Genomic DNA, 26242 nt, shown 5'->3' on the forward strand with positions numbered 1-26242 from the left:
CATACTTTTCATTACAGTTCCGAAAAAAGTATTTTCTAAGAAATATAAAGGTTGCTCTCTACTGCATCTCTTTTGTCATGCTTCAGTGATTCCCTTTATATAATCAACCAAATTTGTCCCACAAAGGAGGGGGGGGGGGCCAGGCCCCCTCTAAATCCGCCTCTGATAAGTGGTCGCTTTTCAACTGGCCTAAGCATAAACTTTAACATGTAAACTTTGCAAAAGATTCTAAGTTATGAGACCATGATTGAGGGTTCAAGGTAAAAAAAATCCCCAAGCACATGCGTTGTCCAAAAGCTTATTCAACTGCAAATAAAATATCCCTAACATACTATTAATGGTTCTCCTTAAACTGAACTTATCACAAACCTTACAGTGTAAACTAAGGAAATTTTCAAAGTCAATATATACCATTAGGTTACTGAGAGGGTGGTGCTCTATGGGATTGAGATGTGTGTCCGTAACACATTATACCCTGCTCCCACAATCATATTTCCATGTTCAGTAACTTATTTGTAATTATTTTACAATAAAATGCTTCGCTGGGCGCAGCTTGATACGACCGCAGAGGTCGAACCCTGAACAGTTGGGGCAAGTATGGACATAACATTCAAGCTTGATACAGCTCTGAATTTGGGTTGTGATTAAATATTTGACACAGCATAGGTTTCTGACACAGAAAGAATGTGGTCTAAGAACTTCAATTTTTTTAATTTACCTATTATGGTCCAATGTCCAAAATCAAAATACACGGTTAGATTCAGCATATCAAAGAACCCCATATATTCAATTTTTGTTGAAATCAAACAAAGTTTAATTTTGGACCCCAACTTGGACAAACTTGAAAACTGGTCCCATAATCAAAAATCTAAACACATGTTTAGATTCAGCATATCAAAGTACCCGAAGAATTCAATTTTTGTTAAAATCAAACTAAGTTTAATTTTGGACCCTTTGGACCTTAATGTAGACAAATTTAAAAAACGGGACACTAAATTAAAAATCTAAAAACACAGTTAGATTTGGCATATCAAAGAACCCCAATAATTCAATTTTTGATGAAATCAAACAAAGTTTAATTTTGGACCCTTTTGACCTCAATATGAACCAATTTGATAGCGGGCCCACAAATAAAAAATCTAAATACATGGTAAGATTCAGCATATCAAAGAACCCCATATATTCAATTTTTGTTGAAATCAAACAAAGTTTAATTTTGGACCCCAATTTGGACCATCTTGAAAACTGGGCCAAAAATCTAAAATCTAAATACATGTTTAGATTCAGCATATCAAAGAACCCCATATATTCAATTTTTGTTGAAATCAAACAAAGTTTAATTTTGGACCCCAACTTGGACCAACTTGAAAACTGGTCCCATAATCAAAAATCTAAACACATGTTTAGATTCAGCATATCAAAGAACCCCAAAAATTCAATTTTTGTTAAAATCAAACTAAGTTTAATTTTGGACCCTTTGGACCTTAATGTAGACCAATTTAAAAAAACAGGACCCAAAATTAAAAATCTAAATACACGGTTAGATTTGGCATATCAAAGAACCCCAATAATTCAATTTTTTATGAAATCAAACAAAGTTTAATTTAGGACCCTTTTGACCTCAATATGAACCAATTTGATAGCGGGCCCACAAATAAAAAATCTAAATACATGGTAAGATTCAGCATATCAAAGAACCCCATATATTCAATTTTTGTTGAAATCAAACAAAGTTTAATTTTGGACCCCAATTTGGACCAACTTGAAAACTGGGCCAAAAATCTAAAATCTAAATACATGTTTAGATTCAGCATATCAAAGAACCCCATATATTCAATTTTTGTTGAAATCAAACAAAGTTTAATTTTGGACCCCAACTTGGGACCAACTTGAAAACTGGGCCCATAATCAAAAATCTAAACACATGTTTAGATTCAGCATATCAAAGAACCCTAAGAATTCAATTTTTGTTAAAATCAAACTAAGTTTAATTTTGGACCCTTTGGACCTTAATGTAGACAAATTTAAAAAACGGGACCCAAAATTAAAAATCTAAATACACGGTTAGATTCGGCATATCAAAGAACCCCAATAATTCAATTTTTGATGAAATCAAACAAAGTTTAATTTTGGACCCTTTGGACCTCAATGTGGACCAATTTAAAAACGGGGCCCAAAATCCAAAAACTTAATACACGGTTAGATTCAGCATATTAAAGAACCCCAAGAATTCAAGAATAAAACCCCATTGAAATTGATCAAGAAATAAGCAATTTATACGAAGTATCTTCTTTTGCACAATACTGTGCAATTGAATATTTCTTGCTATTGCGCAATACTGTACAATTGACAATTTCTTGCTATTGCGCAATATTGTGCTATTGGATATTTCTTGCTATTGCGCAATACTGTTAAATTGAAGATTTCTTGCTATTGCGCAATACTGTGCAATTGAAGATTTCTTGCTATTGTGCAATACTGTGCAATTGAAAATTTCTTGCTATTGCACAATACTTATTATATAATAATTTACACATCCTGTTTGGTGTGTATCTCCTACCATATCATTATTATTTGCTTTTAAATATAAATCAGAAATAACCAACTTAAAATGGAAAATTTTAAAAGAAAAAAAAAAGGAAAAAAAGAAAAAAAAAAAAAAAAAAAAATCCCCCCCCCCAATTTTTTGAAACCCCTTATGATTCATCACCCCCAAACTCAATCCCAGCCTTCCCTTTGTGGTATGGTACCTTGCAGTACAATTTCAGAGAGATCCATACACTTGAACACAAGTTATTGTCTGGAAACTAGAAAAATGCTTATTTTTGGCCCCTTTTTGGCCCCCAATTCCTAAACGTTTCGGGCAATTACCCCCAAACTCAATTCCAGCTTTCCCTTTGTGATATGGAACCTTGTAGTACAATTTCAGAAATATCCAAACACTTACACACAAGTTATTGTCATGAAACTAGAAAAATGCTTGTTTTTTGCCCCTTTTTTGGCCCCTAATTCCTAAAATTTTGAGGCAATTACCCCCAAAATCAATTACAGCCTTCCCTTTGTGATATGGAACCTTGTGGTACAATGTCAGAGAGATCCATACACTTACACACAAGTTATTGTCTGAAAGTTACAAAAATGCTTATTTTTGGCCCCTTTTTGGCCCCTAATTCCTTAACTGTTGGTACCATAACCCCCAAAATCAATCCCAACCTTCCTTTTGTGGTATTGAACCTTATGGTGAAATTTCATGGAGATCCATTCATTTAAACTAAAGTTAGAGTGCGAAAACCAATGTGTCTTCGGACGACGCCAGACGACGCCGGACGACGACGACGACGACGACGACGACGACGCCAACGTCATACCAATATATGACCAAAAAATTTTTAATTTTTGCGGTCGTATAAAAATGACTTCATAATGAACACTTGTAAGTACAAAGTTTCAAGTTTATTTGACCTTAACATCATAGTAAACTAATGTACACCAAAGACTTAACCTACTGTACTGTTTGTACATCTTGAAAACAAAATGATTGATAAAAACTGGTTTCAACTCATTACTTCAAATGCCAATGAAATTTTAAAATAGGATGTAAAAAAAAATAAAACTCAAAAATATTTAATAATATAGCCTCATTTCATTGTCCTAATTTGCACAATTTTTTTTTGTCACAGAAAAAATGGAAGAAACTATCTTTAATTATATTTTTCTAAATTTCTTTGATGTTCTCCACAGCAAAAAAAAAATACTGTTCTAAAATAAAATACATGTACTATATAATATTACAAATGCATAACTACAAATCAGAGTAGACATGTGAACAAATCTTCATAACATGTGCAATGTTTGTTATATTCAGATGGAATTATTACATGTTATATAAATTGATCTGTTTCTTTACTGATGACTAGTTCTTTCTTCCTTTCAATCCTGCCTATAAGAGCAAAGTAAAATAACATTTAATAAAAGATAACAAAAACATTCTATTCCACTGTACATGCTAAATGTAAATATTAATAGTGAGGTCAACAATTTTGATCATGTTGATAGGTTGAGACTATCACACTTGACATTTATAACAAAACTTCATTTCTCCCTCTGAACATTTTGATTGCCTTGTGTGACGTTTCACACAATCAAAATGATCATAAGGTACATAACTTTTCCAACATTTTTTTACAATAAAGATAGTATAGCCATTAATAGTTTTCAAAATTATTTCAGTGTAGAGTTGAGTAATCTTTTCCCTTTCTCCAATTGAATGTTACTGGCAACCTGCATTCTTCTATGTAACCTTTTTTTTTCATTTTACAAATACTGATCAAGATTTAAAAGGGGAGCAATATTGAGTTTTCAGAAACTACTGCAAGTCCATGTGCCTATCCAAAGTCAAGACTTTTCCTGTCACCTAAAGTTGTATCTTAAAGCTTTTGTTTTTAGGGAATTTGATGTCGATAGTAGATGTTTATTTGTTTTTGGCTTTTCAATTGACAATTGAGATGTTTATTAAATTCTACAATCACTTGTTAATCATTTCAAGACAGTTGACCTATAAAAGTATGATGAAACCTTTTCAACTGATTTTTATAGTTTGTTCTTAAGTTGTGCTGTAACACCACTGTCCCAGGTTCATTTTGAGGTTAGGGTAGGGTTGAGCACTCAAAAACTTGTTTAACCTGCCACATTCTTTATGTGCCTGTCCCAAGTCAGGAGCCAATACTTCCATGGAAGTCGTTGGTTTTATATGTATGTTATATATTTGATTTTCGCTACTTGTTTTGTTATAAATTAGGCCGTTAGATTTCTCGGGGCCTTTTATAGCCGACTATACAGTATGGGTTTTTCTCATTGTAGAAGTCTGTACAGTTACCTATAACTGCTTACATCCACTTTATTCAAACTTTGGTGGATAGTTGTCTCAATGGCAATCATGCACCATCTCCTTATTTTTATACAAGTCTAGGTCAAAACTGCATCTATGCTGTTTATTTAATTTTTCTGTTGTTGAGTTGCATTTCATCTGCTCTTAACAGGTATACATTCTTGTAACAATATGTTTTATCTATGTGAAAATCATGTATTATTTATTCCTTTCAAAATTCTGTGAATAAATAAATGGGGAATGTGTCCATGGGACACAGATCTAGATGATGCCCCCGCTTGCATATAACATTTTAAAGGGTCATAAATCAAGAATGGTAAAAGTGACACACAGTACCCAAATGAGTACTTGATCTGAGTTTTGTGGTAATATGCATTGTGTATAAGTTTTTGAACATTTGATTAAGCAAACTTAAGTTTATAGTGAACTAAAATGAATAAACAGCTGCACCATGAGTGCATGATATATGCCCATCACTTTTTCAAAGAATAAAGATCAATAACTTCTTAATGTCATATCAGAAATTCATGAAAACCTAAAGGGAGGTTATCTTAAAAGATACAACCAGTAACCAAAGTTTCATGATAACTGCTCAAAGCATTGCCCGAAAACAGAAAAATCCCCCCTTTTTATGAATAAAATCACATAACTCCAAAACTTAAAACCTAAAATTGATAAAAATCAAAAGGGAGCTTAAGTCAATAGATATAAACAATTCACCTAAAGTTTCATGAAAACTGCAGAAAGCATTTAGAGTCATTGTCCGAAAACTGGAAATTCACCCTTTTTTAATGAATAAAACTCCATAACCCGGAAACGTAAAATCTTGAATTTATAAAAATGGAAAGGGAGATCATGTCAATAGATATAAACAAATCACCAAAGTTTCTTGCAAATTGGTGAATTTTTTTTGAGTTATTGTCCGAAAACTGGAAATTCCCCCCTTTTTAATGAAAAAAAACCCAAAACTTGGAAACTTAAAATCTAAAATTTATAAAAAACGAAAGGGAGCGCACGTCAATAGATATAACTAATTCACCAAAGTTTCATGTAAATTGGTTCAAGCATTTTTGATTGTCAGACATGTTCACAACAGACGGATGGACGAACAACGGTATACCATAATACGTCCCGTAAACTGGCGTATAAAAATTTGGCAATTTTTCTATTTGTAAAGGAGCATAACTCTAGAACAGTAAAAGTGAGGCCACCAACATTCAAAGTTGATCTTTGTTTTGTGGTAATAAGCATTGTGTATAAGTTTCATAATATTTGGTTCAGGCAAACTAAAGTTAGAGAACGGACACAAAAAAAATCAGCAATTTTTCCATTTGTAAAGAGGCATAACTCTAGATCTAGAATGGTAAAAGTGACGCTACCAAAATTCAAACTTGATTTGTGGTTTGTGGTAATAAGCAATGTATAAGTTTCATAACATTTGGTTGAGGCAAACTAAAGTTAGAGAACAGAAACCAATTAATGGGACGTACAGACTTACACTGGTAAATTATTAAGTCAGGGATTTCGTTAGTACCATAAATTACTTAAAACTTTTACTAAATTCTTTCATAGATACAAAGATTTGATTAGTAAATTTGGCTGTTCCTGTAGAAAACTTATAAAAAACGGTATTTCACATCCTAAATTTTACAGTAATATTGTACTAAAAGCACGGAAATCACTGTGTGATCTATGTAAACTCATCGAACCTTTAAACAAACTTATTAGTAAAGGTTACATGTATCTTACAAATGTTGTAATTTAAGATCTTTGATTATAGTTTACATTAGCACAAATAACGATTTTGTCATCAGCAAATTAAAACATCAACTAAATTTGTATTTTTTTTTAAGTGGGATGTATAAATACACATCCACATTAATTTTTTCTGTATAGAGGTTAACATAACTATCCTAGTGAGTCAGCCTGTCGATACTTTTATTTTTGGCATTGCACAAGTCAATTGTCTTCTTTGACTGTCCATGATATTAAATACTTAATCCCTGGGATGTGTTTTAGTTGATTTTAGTCTCTGATGCATGATTTTTTTATTATTAATTGATTAATTTTGGCTTTAAACTAGCTTTCAGTATACGTAACTGCGAGTACTCTCAAATCGTACTTTCATGTTGACCTGTTGATACAATCATAATGTTTTTTGTTATTCAATGTTTCTATATTTTTGCAATATACCAGCTGCTTTGATAAGTATTTAGTATGACTTTAAAATTTTACTTCTGTTTCTCGTACTATGAACAACAAAATTATTTATTTTGTAAAAAATATTTGTTTTCCATTTATACTGTGTCTTTCTATGTTGTGATGTTACACTATTGTTTCGGGTAAGGGTGAAGGTTGGTACCTATTAAAACGTTTAAACCCTCTGCATTTGTTTGCACCTGTCCTAAGTCAGGAACCTGATGATCAGTAGTTGTGGTTTGTTGATGTGGTTCATAAGTGTTTCTTGTTTCTCATTTTTTATATAGATTAGACCATTGGTTTTCCCGTTTGAATGGTTTTACACTAGTCATTTTTGGGGCCTTTTATAGCTAACTGTTCGGTGTGAGCCAAGGCTCCGTGTTGAAGACCGTACTTTGACCTATAATGGTTTTTCTTTTACAAATTGTGATGGAGAGTTAATGTCTCATTGGCACTCATACCACATCTTCTTATATCAAATTACGTACAGACGTACAAGGGTAAAACTTAATGCCCCCTCCGCTACGATGGGGCATAAAAAAATGCATATATATATATATAAAGCAGCAGGACTCTTATTAAGACTGAATATGACAGTACCTTATTCTGCATTCTTTCATCTTTAACCATTTATACTAGTTCTTCTGGTATCTCCTGATTGTTGTCATGAATTTAGGTTCTTCATTTCTTTTACGTCCAGGCAATTTTGGTAAGAAAGCACCAAATTTCAGTCTAAGTGTATCCATGGTTTGTCCTGGGTGTATTTTGATAAAAATGATAAATGTTGACTGCATCTTTTGGTGTCGCTCTTGTAAAACAATAATGCAAAGTCTCTGTGTGTTGTTTAAAATTACTAATCATAGGAATTAACCAGTAACATATATTGTATTATAATTTCACTTTTTAAACATCTGGAATAATCCTGAACAGTGACTGCACAGTTTCAGCATCCTTTGTTCTTAATTTTTCTGATATTAGCTGAAAGCAGGATCAATATCTTCATGTGTGTGGCCAACAAGTACGAACAACCAGAGAACCTGAAAAAAAAATATCTGTTGAGTTCTTTACTAGTATCATTTATTTATCCATTAAAGAGGTAGAGCTTTGTTAGAATTTTGAAAGGTGGAAGTAGTATAATTACTTTTAATACACTAAAACATGTAATAAATAAAACAAGAATGTGTCAATGAAACACAGATGTCCCTGCTTGTAAATATATCTCAAATTTATCAATTTTTTTTTATTAATAAAGTAACATAATATGAGAATGGTGAAAGAGACAACACCCAAACTTGATCAGTGTTTGGTGTTAATAAGCATTGTGTATAAGTTTCATAACACTTGGTTGAGGCAAAGTAAAGTTAGAGTGCAGTTTGGGTTTTGAACTAGTACCATCAGATTAGTATGTACTGTACTGCAATAAAAAAAACATGAATCAATATCAGGGAACTAATTACTTGAAGTAATTTAAACCAAACCTACAGACTAATGACAGCCAGAGACAACTATCTGTCAGAGTTAAAATGAAGTGGATGTAGGCAATTATAGGCAATCGAACATTTCTTCAGAACCCTAATTAAGTTTGTACATGTCCTGCCCTTTTATAGCCAACTATATATACGGAATTGGTTTTCAATTACTTCAAGTTCCCTGATATTGATTCATGTTTTTTTTATTGCAGTACAGTACATACTAATCTGATGGTTTATGAGAACACAATTAGTACAAAGACAACAACATGTTTATCGAAATATCATTTTCATTTTGTTACTTAATATTCTAAAACCACAGAAGAAAAATAAATTTCCATATCTTGCCCTGTTAATGAGTTTTGATGAAAATTAGTTTTAAAATTATTCATCAAATACACAGGATAAGAACCTGTGGGTAGTGCTCTGTGGTTAAATAATTGACTCATTTTCATAGGTTTATGACCACTGACCAGCTATAATAATAATGGCTATAGAAAAAGAGGTGTATAAAAAGTGTTAAGAAATGAAGAAGATAATGAACTTCAAAGAAAAATACATTTTTATATTAGAGCTGCCATGAGAAAAAACATATAATAAATTGTATAGCAATAAGGGAATTAAAATATTAATGTAAAAGCATAAATCAAATATAGTTAAACCTTTAAACAGACTTATTAAGAAGGGATATAGTTATGATACTGTTGTCAGGTCATTAAAGATTGCATACTTTGGCTTTAATATTGATTCACTTATAGGGGCTTTGCATCGGAATTTAACACATTTATTCTAAAACCAGTTGTTGGCATGACACAGGTTATGTTCTTCTCATATATTTTATGATGGTATAATACTCAACCCCTAACAGGAGGGATTGTGCCTGATATTCATATGATGAAGACATAATCTTTCTTTCAGTTTAATTGAGGTCTGGAGCTGGCATGTCAGTAACTGCTAGTAGTCTGTTGTTATTTATGTATTATTGTCATTTTGTTTATTTTCTTTTGTTTTTCTATTCTGACATCGGACTCGGACAACTCTTAAACTGAGTTTTACTGTGCGTTTGTTTTTTCTACATTGGCTAGAGTTATAGGACGAGGGTTGAGATCTCAAAAAACATGTTTAACCCAGCCGCATTTTTGCGCCTGTCCCAAGTCAGGAGCCTCTGGCCTTTGTTAGTCTTGTATCATTTTTAATTTTAGTTTCTTGTGTATAATTTGGAGTTAAGTATGACGTCCATTATCACTGAACTAGTATACATATTTGTTTAGGGGCCAGCTGAAGGATGCCTCCGGGTGTGGGAGTTTCTCGCTGCATTGAAGACCCATTGGTGGCCTTCGGCTGTTGTCTGCTCTATGGTCGGGTTGTTGTCTCTTTGACACATTCCCCATTTCCATTCTCAATTTTAAGTACAACATTTAATATTGTTGATGTTAATAACATTTCTATAATATAACAGATTTTCTTGAGAATTTCTAAAATATATGAATTTATGAGGGCTAGGATCCCGCTAACATGTTTAACCCTGCCACATTCTGTATGTATGTGCCTGTCCCAAGTCAGGAACCAGTAATTCAGTGGTTGTCGTTTGTTGTTCGTTCATTTTTTTTGTACATTAATTAGGCCTTTGTTTTCTCGTTTGAATTGATTTACATTTGTGATTTCGGGGCCTTTTATATCTGACTATGCAGTATGGGCTTTGCTCATTGTTGAAGGCTGTTCTGTGACCTATAGCTGTTAATTACTGTGTCATTTGGTCTCTTGTGAAGAGTTGACTCATTGGCAATCATACCACATCCTCTTTTGTATATGTACACCTTACAATCATTCTATACATCAAATACAGTTGACCTTCTGCTTTAAGTATTTTAAAAACAGACCAAAACACAACAAGAGTGCAGACGCTGAAATGTCTCGCCTTCTTTACTAATCATTGATATTATGTTGATAGTCCTAAATATAAAGCTTTATTACAACTGTCACATAAACTTAACATTAACCAAGTAAACTAAACATTGACCAATGAACCATGAAAATGAGGTCAAGGTCAGATGACACCTGCCAGCTAGACATGTACACCTTACAATCATTCCATACACCAAATATTGTAGACCTATTGCATACAGTATAAGAAAAACAGACCAAAACACAAAAACTTAACTTTGACCACTGAACCGTGAAAATGAGGTCAAGGTCAGAAGACACCTGCCAGCTAGACATGTACACCTTAAAATCATTCCATACACCAAATATTGTAGACCTATTGCATACAGTATAAGAAAAACAGACCAAAACACAAAACTCAACTATAACCACTGAACCATGAAAATGAGGTCAAGGTCAGATGACACCTGCCAGCTAGACATGTACACCTTACAATCCTTCCATACACCAAATATAGTAGACCTATTGCATACAGTATAAGAAAAACAGACCAAAACACAAAAACTCAACTATAACCACTGAACCATGAAAATGATGTCAAGGTCAGATGACACCTGCCAGTTGGACATGTACACCTTACAGTCCTTCCATACACCGAATATACTAGACCTATTGCTTATAGTATCTGAGATATGGACTTGACCACGAAAACTTAACCTTGTTCACTGATCCATGAAATGAGGTCGAGGTCAAGTAAAAACTGTCTGACGGGCATGAGGACCTTGCAAGGTACGCACATACCAAATATAGTTATCCTATTACTTATAATAAGAGAGAACTTAACATTACAAAAATTCTTAACTTTTTTTTCAAGTAGTCACTGAACCATGAAAATGAGGTCAAGGACATTGGACATGTGACTGACGGAAACTTCGTAACATGAGGCATCCATATACAAAGTATGAAGCATCCAGGTCTTCCACCCTCTAAAATATAAAGCTTTTAAGAAGTTAGCTAACGCCGCCGCCGCCGCCGCCGGATCACTATCCCTATGTCGAGCTTTCTGCGACAAAAGTCGCAGGCTCGACAAAAACTGAACAATTGACCAATTAACCATGAAGGAGAGGTCAAAGTCAGATGATACCTACCAGACAGTCATGTAAGCCTTACAACCATTCCATACACCAAATATACTAATAGTTGAGGTACTGCTTATAGTATTTGAAAAACTGACAAAGACACAAAACCTTAACATTGAATACTGAACCATGAAAAAGAGGTCAAGGATGAAACCTGCCAAACTGACATGCACCCCTTACAATCATTTCATACACCACTTATAATATCTGAAAAAGAGTGCACATGCTGAAATGTCTTGCCTTCTGTATTAACCATTGATTTTATGTTGATAGTCCTAAACATAAAGCTTTACTACAAGTTTCATATGAACTTAACATGATCCAAGAAAATGAGGCCAAGATCAGATTAACCAATAATAAGAAATACATGTACACCTTACAATCATTTAATTCACCAAATATAGTTGACCTATTGCTATAGTTTCTAAGAAACAGACTTAACCAAGAAAACTAAGCATTGACCAATGAACCAGGTCCTTCCCTAGATCTTCCATCAATTTCTTCATTTTCCATCAACACTTGATGGACAATTGATGGAAAGTTGATGGTACTTGATGGAATTCCATCCTAAACCAAAAAAATCCATCAAAGGATGATGGAAATTAGGAATTTTATTTCCATCCGCATTCTTTTGATGGAAAATTTGATGGCATCTTTAACCCCTGATGGAAAATTGGATGGCATTTTTACCCTCTGATGGAAAATATGATGGCATTTATTCCACCTGATGGAAAATAGGATGGAAATAAAGGAAGTTTGATGGAAATTGGACTTAAACATTTTCTTTGATGGAAAGTGAGATGGAATTTGGACTTAGAATATTTTGTTGATGGAAAGTGTGATGGTATTTAAACTCTGTCATTTTGCTTGATGGAAAAAAACTTAGAAAATTTCAGCATAATTGTGTCTGAAAATTTAACATCCCTTACTGAGGTAAAAAGTTTTCTATTATATTGGAGCAAACAAATTTGTTTACAAGAAGTACTAGCAAGAAATTTACATGTTGTTGCAGCTGTAACTTGTAACATAATCTCTCAATGTTACTGAAATAATATTTGTTCGTGAGAAAGTTGCAGTATTTTTCTGCAATGTTGCAAGAACGAGTTTGTTTGCTAGAAAGTTGCAACAAACAATTTCCTAAACTGTGCAAAACCTTGTATATATCTTGTAACAGGAAAGGATTTCAAGAATACTTTGGTTTTTATTTCAACCAGTGTAAACTTATTAAATGTGACATATTATTTTTTGTTAAAATTACTTTTTGTCACTATTTATATGACTGTTCTGTAACCAATACTTTTATTTTTACATTGTCCATCAAATGATGCATACACCCCTTGCAGAAATAAATCCCGACAACTTTTATAATAAGGATATCTCAAGATTATCCTGGGATATCCTGAAAATATCCTGTTAGGCTACAAGTCCTTTTTTTAGGAAAAAAATTAATGGGAGAATTCCAGAAAATGTCAGGACTTAATTTCAAATCAAGCAGCTTATAACTGGGGGAATTCTCAGGATATCTCAAGACTTTCAAAAATCATATTATATAAACCAGAATATATCAGGACTTTTCGATCATCATTCCTCCAACTTTCAGGACATTTACAAATTCTATCTGAATGGGGAAAAAAAAAAGGCCTGGATGATTCCTGGTATTGGGACTTAAGAAAAAATATAATCTGTATTACAAATTCAACCAAATAAAAAAGAAAATCTTTGGGACTGAAATTAACTATTGTTTGTTAAATATATATATATATTCACATTCACATGAAGATAGTGTTCTAGCCAGGATTTAAAAAGGGCAGGGTGCTCTAGTCAGAAAAATGACAATTTTATTCGTAAAATGTCATTGAAAAAAGAGCAATTAAACTAAAATAAAACTCAGGCACTAAGGTAAAATCAAGTTTCAGTTGAAGGGGAGTAATAAAATTCAATACTTTTGACACAATTTTTTTATGTTTAGCTTTAAAAATCTCGGGACATTAATAGTGACTAATAACACCTTCACACTGCAGCTGAATTTAATTATTTAGTGGCTTATGAGTTTCATATAAGTTAACCTGTTAATTACTTTTTTTTTATCTTTAGAGTTACTCATCTTTTGGATCTTATGCAAACTTACACTAATGCAATTTGAACTATTATGTTAATGCACTTGATAGAGCAATGAATGGAGGTGAAGATGAAAAAAACAATTTTCAAAATATTTATATTCTAAGTGTTTTCAGGTTAAAATTAATTAAAAGAAATATTCTAATATGCATTTGCATTCAATTTGTTTTATATTTATTTAATTACGAAAAAAAAACCCATAAATAAACGGAATATATTGTGAAAAGGTGATAAAAAAGGGGAAGTAACTCTTTTTTTTCTTTTTGGCAAACATTTTTGAAATAGACAAATTGTTTTTGACATAAAGCAAAGATAATTGGTGTTTAATTAACAATGTGTTTGACACCAAAGCTGTCAGGTGAAGCCATGCACTTAATGGGTCACTTAATTTTACAGTTTACACAGCTAGCTGAACTTCCTGTTCATGGAAGAATTACGAATTTCAGTTTGACCGTATTTCAAAGTAAGAAAAATGCCGAGATTTTCGCGATATAAACGACAGGGAACTCGAGAAACGCCAACGGCTGTTTTGCCAGACAAGCTGGGGCGTTTCTGATTTTCTCCCAAGTTCACATAAGTGCGTTTCTATTAATTATCAGATCAATGATCGACATCGTGAAACATTGGTTTCTCAACTTGTGTAAAATGTAAACAAATCATGACCACGTGTTTTTTGTAATTGTACTGAACAGTTCGACCCTAGAAAATACCGTTCTAGATAATGCGGCCAATAGTTCATCCGCATGCACCCTGTGCCGATTAAATTAACGTTGTTTTTGTCTTTTATTTAAAACTGGCCAGTTGTAATATTTTTATGCGACACCCTTGAACTATTTTCATAATACCGGTACGGGAACGGATCAACTTCTGGTCGATATAATATGGGGCGAGATTGTCACTTCGACGTTAGCGCACTTGAGAAACACGTCATCAAAATGTGATTACGCTGATATGGAGATCAAACTTGAAAATCCGATGCTGGAAAATCCGATGCAGATGTTTTCAGATAAGTGCATTAGAAATTTAATTCAACATGTGTATATTATGATTATAAATTATAATTCATTGAAGAACTATGATTTTTTTATTGTTTTTATTTGAGCAAATCAACATCAGAAAGTCTGAAATCATAAACTGAAAATTATATTTATTTTTAACATTAGTTTTTTACAATGAATAATCTTGTTGTCACATAACAGGCATAACTGGTAGACATGTAAAAAAATATTGAGTTGTGTGAATGGTTATTTGGTGAAAATAATAAGTCGCCGGTTTTTAATCTTCAGGGGATAAAAAAGGGGGAGGGTAATTAATTTGATTCCAAATGGCTTCCAATGTACTGTATAAACATGCAATAATATTTCTTTTGAGTTTATTGCTTCAAAACGTCTTGAACAATTGATTCTTTGTGGATTTTTTTTTTACTTTTAGGGGATTTAATGATTTTAAAATGGAGCTGCCAATTTTGATAGTAAACAGATTGCATGCAGATTCCAGTTACCTTTACTCAGCAATACTAGTTGGAAGTACAGAGACAGCAAATTTAATTACAGAAAGGAGAAGAACTTAACATGTATCCTTTATATCTGATTTTTATTAAGCCTAAATTAATATATTGTTTGTTTCCCCAATCCGACACCGCCAAGCCAGGTGTGGGTAGGTAGGTAGGGAAATAATTTTATTTTTTCCAAAAAGCTGGAACAATATTGGTCGATCTGGCAAGCCTGAAAATTGGAACTGAATAAAATAATATTTGACTTAGTTTTGACAATAAAATTTTATGAGTCGGACCCGTTTTTGCAGGGTCGGTAGGGATTGGGGAAACAGACAATATTTTATTTTAGGCCTAATATAATATTTGAAACTGAACAGCGAGCATCGTTAATCCATGGTGAACAATGTGTATCTAAATACAATTATTGAATTAAGACAATGAAATGCTTAAGGGTATTAGTGAACATGAGGAGGAGGGGGTGGGGTTGGGAACCATTTTGATAATTTTGGTAATTTAACAATCTAAGCAGCCATTAAAAATGGCCAACAAGTTTGCTAGTAGTAAGTACTAGTATCTAATTTTGATGGGAGTTTAAGGATCTGACATTAAAATAAATACAAGTCAATTTTTTTTAATGGGAACTTGACAGCCATTTAAATAAATTATTAAACACAGTTATCAGGAAGGACGTCAGCCTTGCGCCAATTGCCCTTTTCGACCAGAAATGGTGCATAGAGTGACAAATGTAAGCGCCCACGTGGCGCACGATATTTTCCACTCCATTATGAAACATTTGATATCGTAAAATGGATTTCCGATTGTCTTTCGTGTCGCCATGTGTATGTACAAAACTGTGTAGTGTTACCGCCAATGATAGGAGCACCGCCTATATATATTTTTCGGGAGTCTCGGGTGTAAACATATTTTGGATTATATCTTTTGGTAAGTACAATGTATTAGAATTTCCACAATTTTGAATATATGTGCATGCTCTTTTAGTTCAAAGTAGTGACATTTAAAGTGTTTTATTAACTTTTAAGAGTCAAGAAAAAAAGAAGGTCATAGATTTATAAAAAGTATATTAATAAAGAAGATGTGGTATGCTTGCCAATGAGACAACTCTCCACAAGAGACCAAATGACACAAAAAATATGCATATACATATCATAAAATTGTGTAGGACATGAGTCATATTTTGTATCATTTTAAAACATTATTTGTTTTATAAAATAGTACTTCTGAAAAAGTAATTTTGCTATAAAATTAGAGATCTGTGGTGTGACTGACAATATGACATTTATATATTCACAAATGGTAAAATAATATATCTTTATATATACATGTATAGTATATACACTACCCACCAAAAGTATGATATAAAACATGGGCAAGACCCATTATGTTATAGTACAATGATTATGAAAAACAAATATTAAACAAAAAAGAAAGGACAACCTCTTTATTTCTAGGGACAGTCACTTATTATGATGATGATAATTTAGTACTGACATGAGGTTTAATGTATTGTACAGTTATATATCAGCTGCTGAACCAGGGTGGTTGTGGTGGCAATTAAGTCAACATTAGGAGTAAGACTTATAAAACTTCTATTTAATAAGTTATGTAGCTCTAAAGCTCAGAAAGGGGGAGCCCACTTTCCTAAATCCACCTCTGAATATTAAATTTCTAGAAGGATTTGACACTCTTAGAAATTGACCCTGCAAGTGACACATTAATACAAATCTTTTCAAAAAGTGTTATTTTCATTTGATAATTTCAGAATTGACAACAAATGTAACTAACTAACTTTATATCTGTACAATGTTAACTTATTCTTTTATATGCTAGATTCTTTTAGTTTTATTTTGCAGAATTTTCCATCAACTAATTCAACTTTAAGGACAGCGAGTTCAATGGGACACTGAACGAAAAGATACACACATGTAACAGGACTACCTATAGACGACAGAGAACAAATATTGTTTTATTAAATCACAGAAAATGCCATAAATGGAAAGATTTTCTAAAGACATCCTCCTTACTCATCCATCAAATTCCATCTGATGGTCAATTTTCCATCAAATTTCCATGCATTTTACATGTAATGGAAATATTCCATTGGTTTTCCATCTGATAGCAAAATTACCATCAGTTTTCCATCAGATGGCAAAAATACCATCAATTATCCATCAGATGGCAAAAATACCATCAGATGGAAATTATGCCATCAATTTTCCATCATCATGAACACAAATTCCATCAAACCTTTTCCATCAACCATTTTCCAGCATTGATGGAAAGTTGTTCCAATACTCCATCAACATGATGGAATGTGATGGCATTTTTTCCATCACAAAATTCCATCATGTTTGATGGAAAATCTAGGGAAGGGTACAATCCTTCCGTACAACAAATATAGTTGACCTACTAAGTATTTCTTATAGTTCAAGAAAAACAGACCAAAACACAAAAACTTAACACTGAGCAATGAACCATGAAAAATGAGGTCAAAGTCAAATAAAACCTGCGAGACTGACATGTAGATCATAAAAAATTTCCATACATCAAATATAGTTGACCTTTTGCATATAGTATTAGAAAAAATTTGTAAGGGTTCCTCAGGCTCAACAAAAATGAGGAAGTAAATCAATAAAAATATTCCTCTTGATACTATCTTTTGATTGTAAGAAGCTTCTGTCCAAGATTGGTAAAAATCCAGGATAGTTTAATAATCTAATAAATGTTTAATAAACTGTTATCACAGAGATATGTCTCGCCTTTTTGTAATTTTGATAATACAAATGTTGAAATTTAAAAAGTAATACTTTAACATGTAAGTTATGCAAATATTCAAAGTCGATGAACCATGACTGAAAGTACATGGCTAAACAATCTCCATGGAATGAGATGTGCCAATGCTAATACAACTGCATACCAAACACCATTGACTTATTATAAGTCATTCCCTTTAAACAAACCTAAACACAAACATTAACTTGTAAACTATGTAAAAGTTTCAAAGTCAATGAACCATGATCAGGGGTGGGGGCTATATAATCTCCATGGAAACGATACTTGCAAATGCCAATAAATGTTCATACCAAATATCATTGACTTTACATTAGCAGTTCATCTTAAACTGATCTAATCACAAACTAATACATGTAAACTAAGCAAAAGTTTCAAAGTAAATAGACCATGACTGAGGGGGCGGCGCCAAATATTCTCCATGGAAATGAGATGTGCTAATGCTTATACAACTGAACACCAATTAACATTGGCCTACCACTAATGGTTCCCCTTGAACTGACCTAATCACAAACTAATACATGTAAACTTAGCAAAATTTTCAAAGTCTACAGACCATGACTAAGGGGGTGGAGCCAAATAATCTCCATGGAAATGAGATATGCCAATGCTTATACAACTGCAAACCAAATATCATTGACCTACCACTAGTGGTTCCCCATAAATTGACCTAATCACAAACTAATACATGTAAACTATGAAAAGTTTCAAAGTCAATAGACCTTGACTGAGGGGGCGGGGCCAAATAATCTCCATGGTAATGAGATGTGCCAATGCTAATACAACTGCATACCAAATATCATTGACCTACCACTAGTGGTTCACCATGAACTAGACCTAATCACAAACTAATACATTGTTGACGCCGCCGTTGCTGTCACCGCGGCCGCCGATGACGCTGGAAACAGCATACCTATGTCTCGCTTTTTGACTCTGTCAAGGCGAGACAAAAACATTAACTGGAAGAAAACAAAATTTCCTTCTAGATACTATATCATTTGATCATAAACAAGCTTCTGTCCAAGTTTGGTACAAATCCAAAATAGTATAAGAAAGTTATTAAAATTTTAAAAACTTTAACCACAGAGTGAATATGTTGTTTCCTGGCAGAAAATCTAAGTCCATTTAAAAGTAAAATACGGAAAAAATGGATTTATTTTTTTTACAAAATTTCCTTCTAGATAATAGCTTTTGATCATGAACAAGCTTCTGTCCAAGTTAAATGGTACAAATCCAAAATAGTATAAGAAAGTTATTAAAATTTTAAAAACTTTAACCACAGAGTGAATGTGTTGTTTCCTGGCAGAAAAACTAAGTCCATTTATAAGTAAAATACAGAAAAAATGGAATGTTATTTTTACAAAATTTACTTCTGGATACTATCTTATGATCATAAACAAGCTTCTGTCCAATTTTGGTAGAAATCCAGGATAGTTTAAGAAAGTTATCAAAATTTCAAAAACTTTAACCACAGAGTGAATATTTGTGGACGCTGCCCGCCACCCCTGGAACCCCCCCCCCCCCCCCCCCCCCCCCCCCCCCCCTCCCCTGGATCCGCCACTGAGGTCAGATGACACCTGTGAAACAGACATATACACCTTACAATCCTTTCATACAACAAATATAGTTGACTTATTGCTTACAGTTTACGAAAAAAACAGACCAAAACACAAAAACTTAACACTGAGCAATGAACTGTGAAAATGAGGTCAAGGTCAATAAAACCTGCCAGACTATCCATGTGTCTGGCTTTCTTCAACAGAAGTGGCAGGCTCGACAAAAAAGGATTAAATCACGCAACTCTAACCTTGAATACTGATCCATATAATGAGGTCAAGTTCAGGTGAATTGTTTCTGACAGACCAGGGCTTCCAAAATTTTCTGATGACAGCCGGACATTTTTCAAGGAAATATTTTCAAGTCCGGAATAAATGACCGTTTGGAAGCCATGGTGCACAGTATTTCTTATTAAAAGAAATATGTTGCAAAATATGAAAACTTGAAACTATTTGTGGAAAAATAGGAATTTTGCTATCTTTCAATCATAAAATTTCATAATATTTTAAAAATCTGAGTTTAATTTACTATTCACAACTGTGGAAAAGTAATTCTATAGTGGCGTAAACTGAACTGTATCTGTTTAACCCTGCTTAATTCTATATATATGTACATGTACAAAAATAAGAAGTTGTGGTATGATTGCCAATGAGACAACTCTCCACAAGAGACCAAACGACACAGAAATTAAAGGTCACTGAAGGCCTTCAACAAAGAGTAAAACCATGTTATATATGTGCCTGTTCAAAGTCAGATGCCTGTAACTCAATGGTTGCTGTTGGTTTATGTCTGTTAAATTTGTTTTTCTTTTATTGTTTTGTAATAAATCAGTCTATATTTTGCTCTGCATTGTGGAAGGCTATACAATGACAACATGTGGTGTCCTTAAGTTAATTCTACTTCATTTGGCAATCATACCAAATCTCCTCATCTTATATTTATCTAGGTGTTAAGTGGTCAAAATTACTCTAAAAAATTTCAGACCATTTAGAATTAGCTGAGCCTGTCAAAGCTATTCTGTATATAAAATCCTGAAATCCAAGTACATGTATAAAGAGCGTAAGAGGGGACGAACAGATAGACAATATTACAATAAATTATCTCCAAAAAATTTCAAACTTTTAAAAAGATAGCTCTCCCATCTATATCTTAAAACAAGAGGCTCTCAAAGCTCTAATCGCTCACTTGTAACATTTTGCTGAAAATCTTTCATCAATGATTATTTTTGCTTTTCAATATTTATTAATGAGTGGCTTAAAAATGCCATTTAAATGTTCTTTGTATCTGTCATATTTTCTTGAAAAGCAAAAAAAATGCATTTTACCCCTATGTTCCATTATAGCCATAGTGGCTATGTTTCTTGACGTGCAAGGAAATAAAATACAAAATTTATACTAAATACTCTGAAACTCATTCAGCCCTAGTTTGGCTCAAAAAAATTCAGCAGTTTCAAAGCAGAAGATTTTTTAAAGTAAGGCAAGCAAACTAGATGAACAAAGTGTGAAAAATTTCTTGTGATTCTCAGAAATCAAATTTTATATGCTGGTATATATATATTTATCTTACCTCCTATATATATATACATTTCTAGGAATATGATTGTCTAAAAGCAACCGCAGGAGACCATGTATATTCCATATTGGGTTAGTAGGCGGGGCTTATTTCAATACAAGGTTAGTAGTGGTGTTACGTCCCTTTATAAAAACAAAGCAGTACTGAGAAAAAATCTTAAAGGTTTCAACAGACGAACAAATTGATGATGAAAGATTGAAATAAATTCATAAAACACATTTAAAGCTAACAAGTTGTTATTGTTGGCATTTTTTTTTTTGTATGACCAATGGAAGTAGTTTCTTAATGCTAACGGTATTGAAGACTTGCTCACTTTGATAGGTCACTAGTCTAAATACCACATGTTAAGATAGTCGGTAAGATAAATTTGTTACATAGTGTGCTAGTGACGTAATACGGTATATGGGTTCAAAAAATACCATATGGGGATTCGAGCTTCGCTCTCACCCCATATGGAATTTACTGACCCCATATATACCGTATTAGGTCACTAGCACACTATGTAACTAATAGTATTATCAGAGAACAATTTAGAATATGGACAACATAAAACTTATATTACCTTTTCATTGGAATGAATAGTGGAATATATATATTATAATGGAGAGTATGGATGGGGTTTACAGAATAGAGAATAATTGACAAAAAAGTGCAGAATAAAGGGTAAACAAATAAAGAATAGAGAAACAATTGCAAAAATAATACAGAATATTGAATAATGGGGCACACAAATATAGTGAATAGAGATAATATAATTAATGGGCAAAATAAATATTGAATAGAGAGGAAAATGGTCTAATATTTAAAGAATAAAGACATAAAGGACCCCCTCAGTCATCCAAACCCTCATTTAGCAGAACAGTAAAAAAGATAAAAATCTACTTTCAAGGAGTGTATTATATGTGGACTTTTTCAAACAGTTTCATACATTCCCCATATCTTTAACTATTATTATATTACCAAATACTTACATCTGTCCATTATTATGTTGTCTTTTAGGTCACATTGCATAAATTTCAAGCTGCGATGTTCAATACTTGCACAGTTGTATACACCTAGAAAAAAAAATTTCTGCAAAAATAAGATAAAACAGTCTTGTGAAACTTAGAATGAAATTTAAAAAAAAAAGGCAGGACAGGAGTTTTGGGTAAAATAAAAAGTTAGGATGAGCAACTTGGCAAAAAAAAAAGGCAGGAAGACAACTTATGTAAAAAAAAGTCAGGATAAATTAATAAAAATAAAAAGGCAGGACAGAGATTACAACTAAAAAGAATGCAGGACAAAATTTTTCATCCTAGCCCACCCATAAAAATCAAATGGTTAGCTCCCTAATAAAAGATGATTTAATTGATCATTGAAATGATGATGTGTCAGAATGAGAACTTCTCAATGTTCATTTTTTTAGGAATATTTATTACCCTAAATTAATGTTTTTATTGTCTTTAAGTGACTGACACATAACTGAGGATAAAATTTTCATATCTCTTCATTTATATCTACAAATTCTTATGATGTTTCACATCCTGGGGGATTAAAACCCATGAAATTGAAATTTTTCACACATAATTGACTATATAATAGTAGTAATAGGGAATGTAATCATGTAATAATGTTTTTCCCAGTAGGCAGTTTAACCAAACTTCAGATAGACAAGACATAATAAATCTATTATACTATAAACACAGCATGCACAGGACATGTGATCCTACCATAATGAAGAACTGAGTATATACTGTGGGGGGACTCCCTTTAACAAATAATGCGAAGTTAAAATTTTGTTATTTAGATTCTGTGAATTTTTAAAATTTTAAACATTCTTAGTTTGTTGGAAATAAATATAAGTTATAAAATTATACTTAATCATCTGCAGAATTTTTTTATTAATGAAAAAAAAAAGAATTAGCATAAATGATTAATCTATAAACATGATAAAGATTATAGTTGATCAGGGTAATTTCGTACAGGCAGGTAAATACAATACATATTACATTTCGCTTGTTTGTCAAACAGGGAACCAAATGACTTTCATTTAGGACCGAAAGTGTACGGAATTACCCCAACCAACTCTAATGTAAGATCAACCTCCTTAGTAAGATATGTACATGCATTCATACACTGGGGCTCCAGTAGGAGGTTCAACCTAAGGTCACAAGGCGTTTGACCTTAAATGAATGGTGTCTAGAAATTTCTCCAGGTTACTTTTAAGAACAGTTTTGAACATTTAAAAGGTCCCAAGTACATGTAAATATTAATAAGACATAAGATGGCTCGCCAACAATGTATTAAAAAAATTTCAAAGAACAGCTATATACATACAGTATAAAAGTGACAAGCCATTTTTACATTTTGTGTTGATAGTAAAAAAAGGTATTGTAATCGACTAATAATGGATTGTTGAGACTTGTTATCAGGTTATATGTCTATACATTGTACAAAATTGTAAATATGGGAAAAAAAAGATTTTTTTTTTACAGTGGGGCCCAATAAGGAGGGTCCATGCCCCAAATACCTGTGATGTAGATGAATAGGTCAATAGAAAATAGGGATTTTGTGCAAGTAAAGCCTAGATTTTTGTAAAAAAAACACAGACTTTTAATTAGTTTTATCTATTACAGATTTTCATTATAAAATTTAACTTACTTACAAGTATTATGTCCATGCCAGCATTTATCGTTTACAAAAAGTCCTACACAACATATAAAAATACAATCCAGTCAAGCACACCCTAAAAGGTGTACTTGAATAGGTCCATATTTAGTAGTCTTGATTAAATGAATTATCTTTATTTCTGAATTTTAAATTTGTTTTATTAAACTGTATAAGGGAAATTATTGCTCTATCTATTAAGCATTGACTTTATTGTGGTCAAGCAGATGACAAAAAAATATTCTAAATCCAGATTTCCCCATACCTTTACCTTAGGATTTCCCAACTGAAGTGGTTCATCTGGAAAAGGTGGAATTTACAGAATAGGTAACAGGTAACAGGTCTGTGGAATCGGAACAAACATTCTGACCTTCAATCTGTTAAAGTTCGATCTACAAGAGTCAAGAGAGTGGCAGTGTCGATAGAAAAAGCGTCTGTTATCCAAATAAATCAGGAAACCAGTTCAAGAAAGACAAACTTTTTGTGACCTTGAAGATGCAGGTCATGCAGAGCTTTGCTGAATGAAAACACGTCAGTACGACAGGAGCATGTTGTTGAAATGATTTCAATATATATATGGTAATCATTTAGTTAAAACAAGTGTGAGAGCAATGTACGTTTAAAGAGGGACTGGATTTTTTGTTGGGGGGGGATGGTGGAAGGGGTTAAAGGTATTGATAAGGGACCACCATTTGATTTTTATGGGGCTAGGATGAACAATTTTGTACTTCATTTTATTAGTTGTAATGTCTTTCCTCAGCCGCAGCCTTTGTATTTTTCACTCTACTGAATATTCGGTCCTGCCTTTTTAAGATTTTTGTATTAAAATTGAGACAACAACCTGACCAAAGAGCAGAAAACAGCCAAAAGCCACCAATGGGTCTTCAACATAGCGAGAAAATTCCGCATCCGGAGACGTGCTTCATCTGGCCCTTTTACAAAAATGTGTACTAGTTCATTAGTTTATCCTGACTTTTTTTTCCATAAATAGTCATCCTGCCTTTTTTTGGGCCAAAATGTCTCATCACGCCTTTTTATTACTCAAACCGGGGCGGGCCTGTCCTGCCTTTTTTTTTCAAATTTCATTCTGATATTTTTTTTTATTATAGTCTAGTTGCATAATGTTTATTATTTGAACAGAGTATGTTAAAGTTTGTTGAAAAATTTGTCGAAAATTTGTATTTGCTGCAACCAAAAATGAAATATAAATTATTTTCCTTTAATTTGCATAGTCGCGCGTGGAATACTGGAATACAGAAATTGTCTAAAATGCAGGTTGCGGGTTGCAGGTTGCGGGTTAAAGTATTAGATATACCACGAGGGCATTAGCATGAGAGGGTGTATCTAATTTACACAATTTTTAATGATCAATGTTAAAGGCAGGGTATCCAATTACATTAAACAAAATTCTGGTGTAAATAAACTTACACCTATAAATAGAAATCTATCAATTTACATTAATCATAATATCTTGAGATGTAAATGCACTTAATTGGTCTAACACCCTCAGGGTTTATCTAATACATACACTTTCTGTTCGAAAAGGGAAAACTTAACAAACATTTGGGTAAAACTTTCAACAAATGCATAGAACATACATACTAAAACATCAAGACTTGACACAGTTTTTATATAGTGGTAAAGACTTATTGCCTTTTAACTAGATGTAAGTTTCTGGATTTTTTAGCTTTTTAGTTCTATTGCATTCATAGCAAGGGTCCGTCTCAAAAGTCTACCTATTTAAAAGTCTTGTCTTAAAAGACTGCGTTTATACGCTATGATAGATATCTTTTTGTCAACCGCGTAACGCATTGCGGGGGGACATGGAAATACCGGGCGTCCGTCTGTCTGTCCGTCCGGTTCGAAAATGGTGAACGATCGACATTTTTGAAAAGAGTTATGCCCTTAGAAATATTAAATATATGGAAAATGGCCTCGTTGGTGATCTCACGGGTACAATTCTTGTCAGATTTTTATAAAACTTGTACTATTATATAGGTTGATATCAGCAATATCTCGGACAAGTTCTAAAATGGTGGACGATCAACTTTATTTTAAAAAGTTGAATCCCTTGGAAATATTAAATTTATGGAAAGTGGGTACAATTCTTGCCATATTTTTTTTAAATTTTTTTTTTATTGTTTTTGTAATAATAAGAATTCATTTAAAACTTAACTATAATTCTCAAAACTTTACTCCATATTGTTTAACTCTATTCCCTTGACTTGTTAATGTAAAATCAAAATAAATGCAAATGGAAAATGGAATGCAGGTGAGCTTATATTATCCCTGCTTGAAATTTGGGGAGGTATATACTTAAGAAACAGGATGTCCGCCTCCTTCTTAAAAAAATAAATACATTTTTTACTATTAAATCATTAGACAAATTGTAAATGGACAATTGCAACAGAACAGACTCAAGGTTTTGGGTCTTTACATAAATAAAAACAGAATTGGGAAGCAAATT

The 26242-nt window shown here is 32.7% G+C and overlaps 1 long non-coding RNA gene across 3 annotated transcripts; it reads right to left on the reverse strand.

The window, feature by feature from the left end:
• Positions 1–522: 522 nt before the first annotated feature.
• LOC127722101 (uncharacterized) lies at positions 523–24425 on the reverse strand. Of its 3 annotated transcripts, none has more exons than XR_007991647.1 (4): positions 24047–24425; positions 22101–22184; positions 7688–8124; positions 523–3940 (listed from the first exon to the last, which is right to left on the reverse strand). It is a non-coding gene; the product is annotated as an uncharacterized LOC127722101 (long non-coding RNA). The 3 variants fall into 3 exon arrangements; XR_007991649.1 differs by having other exon boundaries at positions 24041–24425; XR_007991648.1 differs by having other exon boundaries at positions 23774–24425.
• Positions 24426–26242: the final 1817 nt, after the last annotated feature.

The sequence above is a fragment of the Mytilus californianus genome, unplaced genomic scaffold, assembly GCF_021869535.1.
Source record: "Mytilus californianus isolate M0D057914Y unplaced genomic scaffold, xbMytCali1.0.p SCAF_12, whole genome shotgun sequence".
Taxonomy (NCBI): domain Eukaryota; kingdom Metazoa; phylum Mollusca; class Bivalvia; order Mytilida; family Mytilidae; genus Mytilus; species Mytilus californianus.